Below are 6,000 nucleotides of genomic sequence, written 5' to 3'. Positions count from 1 at the left end.
CATTAAGGATGAATACGCTTATTTTTCCATGCAGCAAGTGCCCGGCCTCCTTTCCCACATCTATTGCCTCCTGTTCCGCTCTATCGAATGAGCTCTCTTCTGCGACCCTCAGAAGATTTCACTTTCCCATCTCACTAACTACCACAACACAAGCATCCTGAGCGACTGTCTAGCCTCAAGCACCTCACCCATCTTCCTCCTCTGGCCCTGTCTCCCCTCTCACTCATGCTGCTGCCTCCATGTCCGTTTCTTCCTGCTGCTGGCCAGTGCCTGCTGTCTGCCCCATGCTGGCCCAGGCCTGCAGGTGGTTGGTCATGCTGAGGGAGAATTGTTGGGCTCTTGGAAGAGGAAGGTGGAATGGGTCATAACTGACTCCTCTTGTGAGTTCTGACCTGCTCCACCTCCCAGTACTGAAAAAGGTACTAGGGTTAACTTCAAATCTGCTGTGGATTTAATACTCAGTACAGATTTTGATCTCCATTTCACTGGTATAAATCCAAAGCATTGAGATGAATGGAGTTACTCTGCAATCGCAGTGATGGAACGGATATCAGAACATGGCCAGAGAATCAAATTCTATCCAGAAGTGGATCCATTCAATCCCATTGATTTAATTTATTCTTTGAGATTACATAGTTTGGCATAATTCTACTTAGTTATACCTTTTGTGTTGAATTCAGTGTGTGACCCTATACATTGCATACGTGAGTATGCACATTTATTTGGTATATTTGAGGCTCACGTGGCTAATTTTATTTTAAAGCGGGATCACTGTAATCTCTTGAGAGTCTATTTCAGGGTGTGATCACTCACTTCAGTCTCCTGATTTTTCTTTAAAGAATGAAAGAGGTTAAAAGTTAATGTGACTTTATGGCTGAGCATTGAAACACACAGAAATCCGGAGATTCAGATTCTGTTCCCACCAGCCAGATTGCTCATATTAATAGCATGTGCAGTAATGCAAAAGACTTTACTACATATGAGCAATGGATCTGCAGTGGGAACCCTAATTTAGAACTTCTTATCTCTTGTGCATTAAATGTTTTTACCATATAGAATTTTTGGTGGAAAAATTCACAATACACAGGCACAGCCTATGCTCCAGCAGCTTTTGAGACCCTCTTTCTAATAGTGATATATCAGTAGGCATTGCAGAAGGAGAAAGCTGGGGTAATAACGGAGCTGTAACAATTTACACCAGCTCAGGAGCTGCCCCCTCGTACAATAAACTAGGTAATCAAGCACATTTCCCAAGGGCTGAAAAAAAATGTTGACTCTACGTCTTACAACTAGAGCTGGTCAAATTATGCACCGCAAATAATTCTGCACATGAGTTTAGCCTTTTTTCTTTTTCTTCCCAATTGCTTCCTGACCTATTCATAAATATTAGTTGGACAAACAACTTGCAGCCGATGGGTTGTTGGTGCACTGCTAACTTTTGCCATTCATGCTTTGTTACCTACAATAAGTAACATGGGGTGAAATCGTGACCCTATTGAAGTCAATGGCAAAATTCCCATGGACTTCACAGGGCCAGGATTTCACTCCTGGTTTGTTTCCACTAACCAGAAGGCTCCTTTACACCCAAAGTTGCATTGGTATAACTGAAGGTGTTGTTCAAAAAATAGTTAAACCAGGGTAGAAGGCTGTGGAGATGCTCTTACTTCAGTTTAAAGTAGGCTTTGAGCACAAGGAGGTAACAGCACACCAGCTTTGGTCTTGCCAAGACCTTGCCAACAGGAATTTCCTCAGCCTAGACCATTTCTGCACACAGTCTGTGGAGGGAACAGCCTGTGAAAGCAGTGTCTCAGCAAACTGGGGCATTACAAACCATTGGGTACACACTCAGATTTCTCTGGGGTGTGGATACCATGCCAGGCTGGATGAAGGCATGGCTGCAGTCATGCAGAACTTGCCTGCTACTCTGCAGCGTTGTCGTGCTCTATTGAATAAAGCAAGGTAACTAATTCCCAACTGCCCACCTTGAGGTTTGACTGTAGTGAAGACCGTCACATTTTGGTTTCGCTGAAGCTGACTAGGGACAGGGTCATGCAACACCAAAATAAACCATTCAAATCAAAAGAAGTTTCCATTTTGGGGTTTGCACTGGTTTAGCTAAACAAATGCAAATGTGGGTGTAGAAACTCCAAGATTTTTTTGAAAGGAGCATAACAAATGATTAATAATGTCACCCTTCTGCCAGAGGGAGCTGGCAGCAACCAGGGCCGGGTTCAATATCTAAGGGTTCCTTTTCAACAATACAACATAGAACTGGTTCGAGCTCCCACCCAGTAACCTGGGAAAATTACACACGAGCCCGAGGCACCTCTGAGAGGCAATAATTCCCCACTCTGTGCTACAGAGTCTGAGTGTAGAAAAGAAACTTTTAATGAAAGAAGTCACCCAACGTTCATTAGGGAAAATGTCACAAGCAGGATTCATAAGCATAAAACTGTGAGCGGGATGCCCACCCCAGAGTGCGTGGGGCAGAGCCTTCCGTCTCCTGTTCTTGAGTTCTACAACCACAGTTCCTTTACTGTGCCCCCCTCTGCTCCTTCACCATACCCAGGGGTGAAAGCAATATGGAACACTTACCAGTATGGGGCCTGGCTCCGGCCCCCCCAGAAGGGGCGGAGCCTTGGGGGAAAGGGGCAGGTCTGGGGGTCAGCCTCCCCCAGCCAGCCCATTCATGCTGCCTGGCCTCGGCGGCGATTTAAAAGTGCTGCGGTAGCAGCGAGCCCCTGGCCCTTTTAAATCACTGGTCCCGGGGCAGCTGCTCCTTTTGCCCCCTGGCTGTTGGTGGCGGGGGGGGCACAATGACGCTAAAGCACTGCCATGGAGGCACTCGAAGAAGGGTCCTTCGCTGCGGCAGCATTGTAACATCGGCTGGATACGGGCCGGTACCAGCTTCGGGCCGGAACACCATAGCAGCCTGTACGGGCCTACTTTCACCCCGACCATGCCCCACTCGCAGTGATTGCCCTTGGTCAGGGAGGACCCAGGGTTCAGAGGTGCGTGCGTGTGAGGTCACCTCCCACCTGGGGAAGAAGACACCTGGCTTGCTCTGCCATCTGAGCACTTGCTCTGGCTGGCCTCTCCTGCCGCTTCAGTTCCCTTCTGCTTCTACCTGCCTCTCTGCTGTGACCTCTCCAGGTCAGTCTCTTAGTGATTTTTAGCTCTTTGCAGACTGGGCAGAAACTGGGTCCCACCACAAGTGATTTCAGCTCTGACTGAGCATTTTAAATAACAGAGGCTCCTAATAAAGCGTATTTAGTTCTCTTTGAACAGTGAGAAAGAACAGGTTAAACCAGACCAGCACCCTTGGGAACAGTCCACACCTTCTGACTGGGATACCTGTCTCCCCTCCCTTTACTTTCTCTGGCATTGGAGCCCCTGGCTTAATGAGGCCCTTTCAGCTGAGGGTGACCACCTAGTTTGGGACAGGTTAAGCACAGTTCTGCTTCCCTTTATTCATATAATAATGACAACAACATTAATAACAGCATTTCACTACCCCTGCATTCAGTACTAAAATGATTTGTAACCAGTGGTGAGCTGGAGCCAGTTCGCACCAGTTCGCTAGAACCGGTTGTTAAATTTAGAAGCCTTTTTAGAGCTGGTTGTTCCATGAGGGAGAACCGGTTCTAAAAGGGCTTCTAAATTTAACCAGCCAAAAGTGGCGCCTTAGGCGCTGACTCCATGGGTGCTCCAGCCCTAGAGCACCCAAGGGGAAAATCTGGTGGGTGCAGAGCACCCACCGGCAGCTCCCCGCCCCACTCCCGGCCCCAGCTCACCTCCGCTCCACCTCCGCCTCCTCCCCTGAATGCGCCACCCCGCTCTGCTTCCCCGCCCCCCCCGGCTTCCCGTGAATCAGCTGTTCGCGCGGGAAGCCGGGGTGGGCTGAGAAGCAGGCCACGGCTTCCCGCGCAGGCCCAGGGAGGCGGAGGTGAGCTGGGGGGGGGGCGGAAGGAGGGCCGCCCACGCCGCAGCAGGTAACCCGGGGGGCGCACAGGGGAACCGCTCCCCGCCCCAGCTCACTTCCGCCATCCTCGGCCTGAGTGTGAAGCCGCCGCCTGCTTCTCAGCCCTCCCTGGCTTCCCGTGCGAACAGCCGATTTGCGGGAAGCCGGGAGTGGGGGGGTGGAGAAGCAGAGCGGGGTGGCGGTGAGGTGAGCTGGGGCCAGGTGCAGGATGGGGAGCTGCTGGTGGGTGCTCTGCACACACCAAATTTTCCCCATGGGTGCTCTAGCCCCGGAGCCTAAGGCTCCACTTTTGATGTGATCCGTTGGGGAGTGGCCGCTCCCCCTGCCCCACCCTGAGCTGTGCTTCTCCGCCCCTAGAAGCCAGAGGGACCTGCCGGATGCTTCCTGGGAGCTGCCCCAGGTAAGCACCTCTGGGACTCCGCACCTCGCGCCCCGGCAGGTCCCTCTGGCTCTTAGGGGTGGGGTGGGCTGGGCACCCACTGCAGTGGCCCACGAGACCCTCCTGCCCTGTTCTGGGGGCAGTCAGGGGTGGATGGGGCAGGGGTCCTGGGGGGGCATCAAGGAACGCGGGGGGGTTGGATGGGGCAGGAGTCCCGGGGTGCGGGGGTGAGCAACAACCCTCTTGTGGGGTAAGGAGGAAACCCATTGTTAAGATTTTGACAGCTCATCACTGTTTGTAACCTAACACCAGCCAAAGTTGATTACTTTGAGTAACATCACTCTATCTGCTGGATATCTAAGCAGAGTAGGATTGTGTTCATGTAAATACAGTTTGCTCCTACAGTCTCTCCCCCGACCAGCTAGCTGTCAGGGGAGAATTCATTCAGACCCTCCTTACATCAACTAACTTCTGGCATGAATGTTTGGATAAATAACCATTCATACTCAACTTTATAAAACATCCAAGTTTACAGACTTTATAAGACAACTGGCAGTTGCCTGAATATGCCCAATTAATATTAAGATCCCATGGATACTAGTGGCTCATTTGCTCATAAAGAAATATATTAAAAGCCCCCCCCCCCCCAAATCATTCCTCCCTCCAGCTCTGCTCACAACTCCTCTAAGACACACACAGATATCCAGAGTAACTGCACCTTTTGCTGGGTGTTATCCCTTGCCTTGTTCATGGAGGAGAGGGAATAGAGATGGATTTTAAGGCAGAAAGGGTCATTTTGACCATCATAACAGGGCCCAGCGAGAGAAACTCACCCAGTGAGGCCTAGACCCTTTGCTAGAACAGTGATTCTCAACCTTTCCGGTAGGGCCGGCCCACAACATTTTGGCACCTGAAGAGGGGAGCTCAAATGATGCCCCCGTGCCCCCTCGCTTGGGCCAAAACTTTGAAACTCTGGGTCCTAGTGGCGCCCCCGCCCCAGTCTTGCACCTGAGGCGGCTGCCTCAGTTTGCCTCATCGTAAGGCCAGCCCTGCTTTTTGGGCACAGGACTGATTTGTAAATGTTTATAGACTGTTATGACCTAGTAAATAGTCTGGGGGTGGAGGGCCCTGGGGTGGTTTCAGTCAGGTCCTGCGTCCCAGGAGGGCTGGGCTCTGCCAGGCATTCACCCCAGGCGGCAGCTCCTGGGCTGTGGGGCTGGCTGGGCCCGGCTCTCTGCTCCAGGCATTGCCACCCTGGAGCCACAGCGCTGCTCAGGTTTGGCCTCCCCCGTCTGAGCAGAGTTGTGACCTGGCTCACGGGCTCGCAGTGCCCGTCCGTCAGGTTTGGCCTACCCAGGCTCTCCTCGTCCTGACGGCTGGGCCGAGCCTGAGTGGCGCGGGGACCATAGGCGCTAACTCGGTGAGCGTCCCGGGCTGGAGCACCCGCGGAACACAAAGAGGGCCCTGCCGCTCAGCTCCCACCCCCGCCCCCATGCCTCCTGCCTGCCGCCGAGCAGCTGTTCAACAGCAGGCCCTGGGGGGAGAGGGGGCGGGAAGAGGCGGGAAGGGTGTGCTTGGGGGAGGGGGGGAAGGTGGTGGGAAGAGGCAAGGCGGGGCTGTAGCTGGGGCAGGGTGGGGG

This window comes from Lepidochelys kempii, chromosome 5, assembly GCF_965140285.1.
Source record: "Lepidochelys kempii isolate rLepKem1 chromosome 5, rLepKem1.hap1, whole genome shotgun sequence".
NCBI classification, from domain to species: Eukaryota; Metazoa; Chordata; order Testudines; family Cheloniidae; genus Lepidochelys; species Lepidochelys kempii.
Note: the sequence above shows the minus strand (reverse complement) of the source record.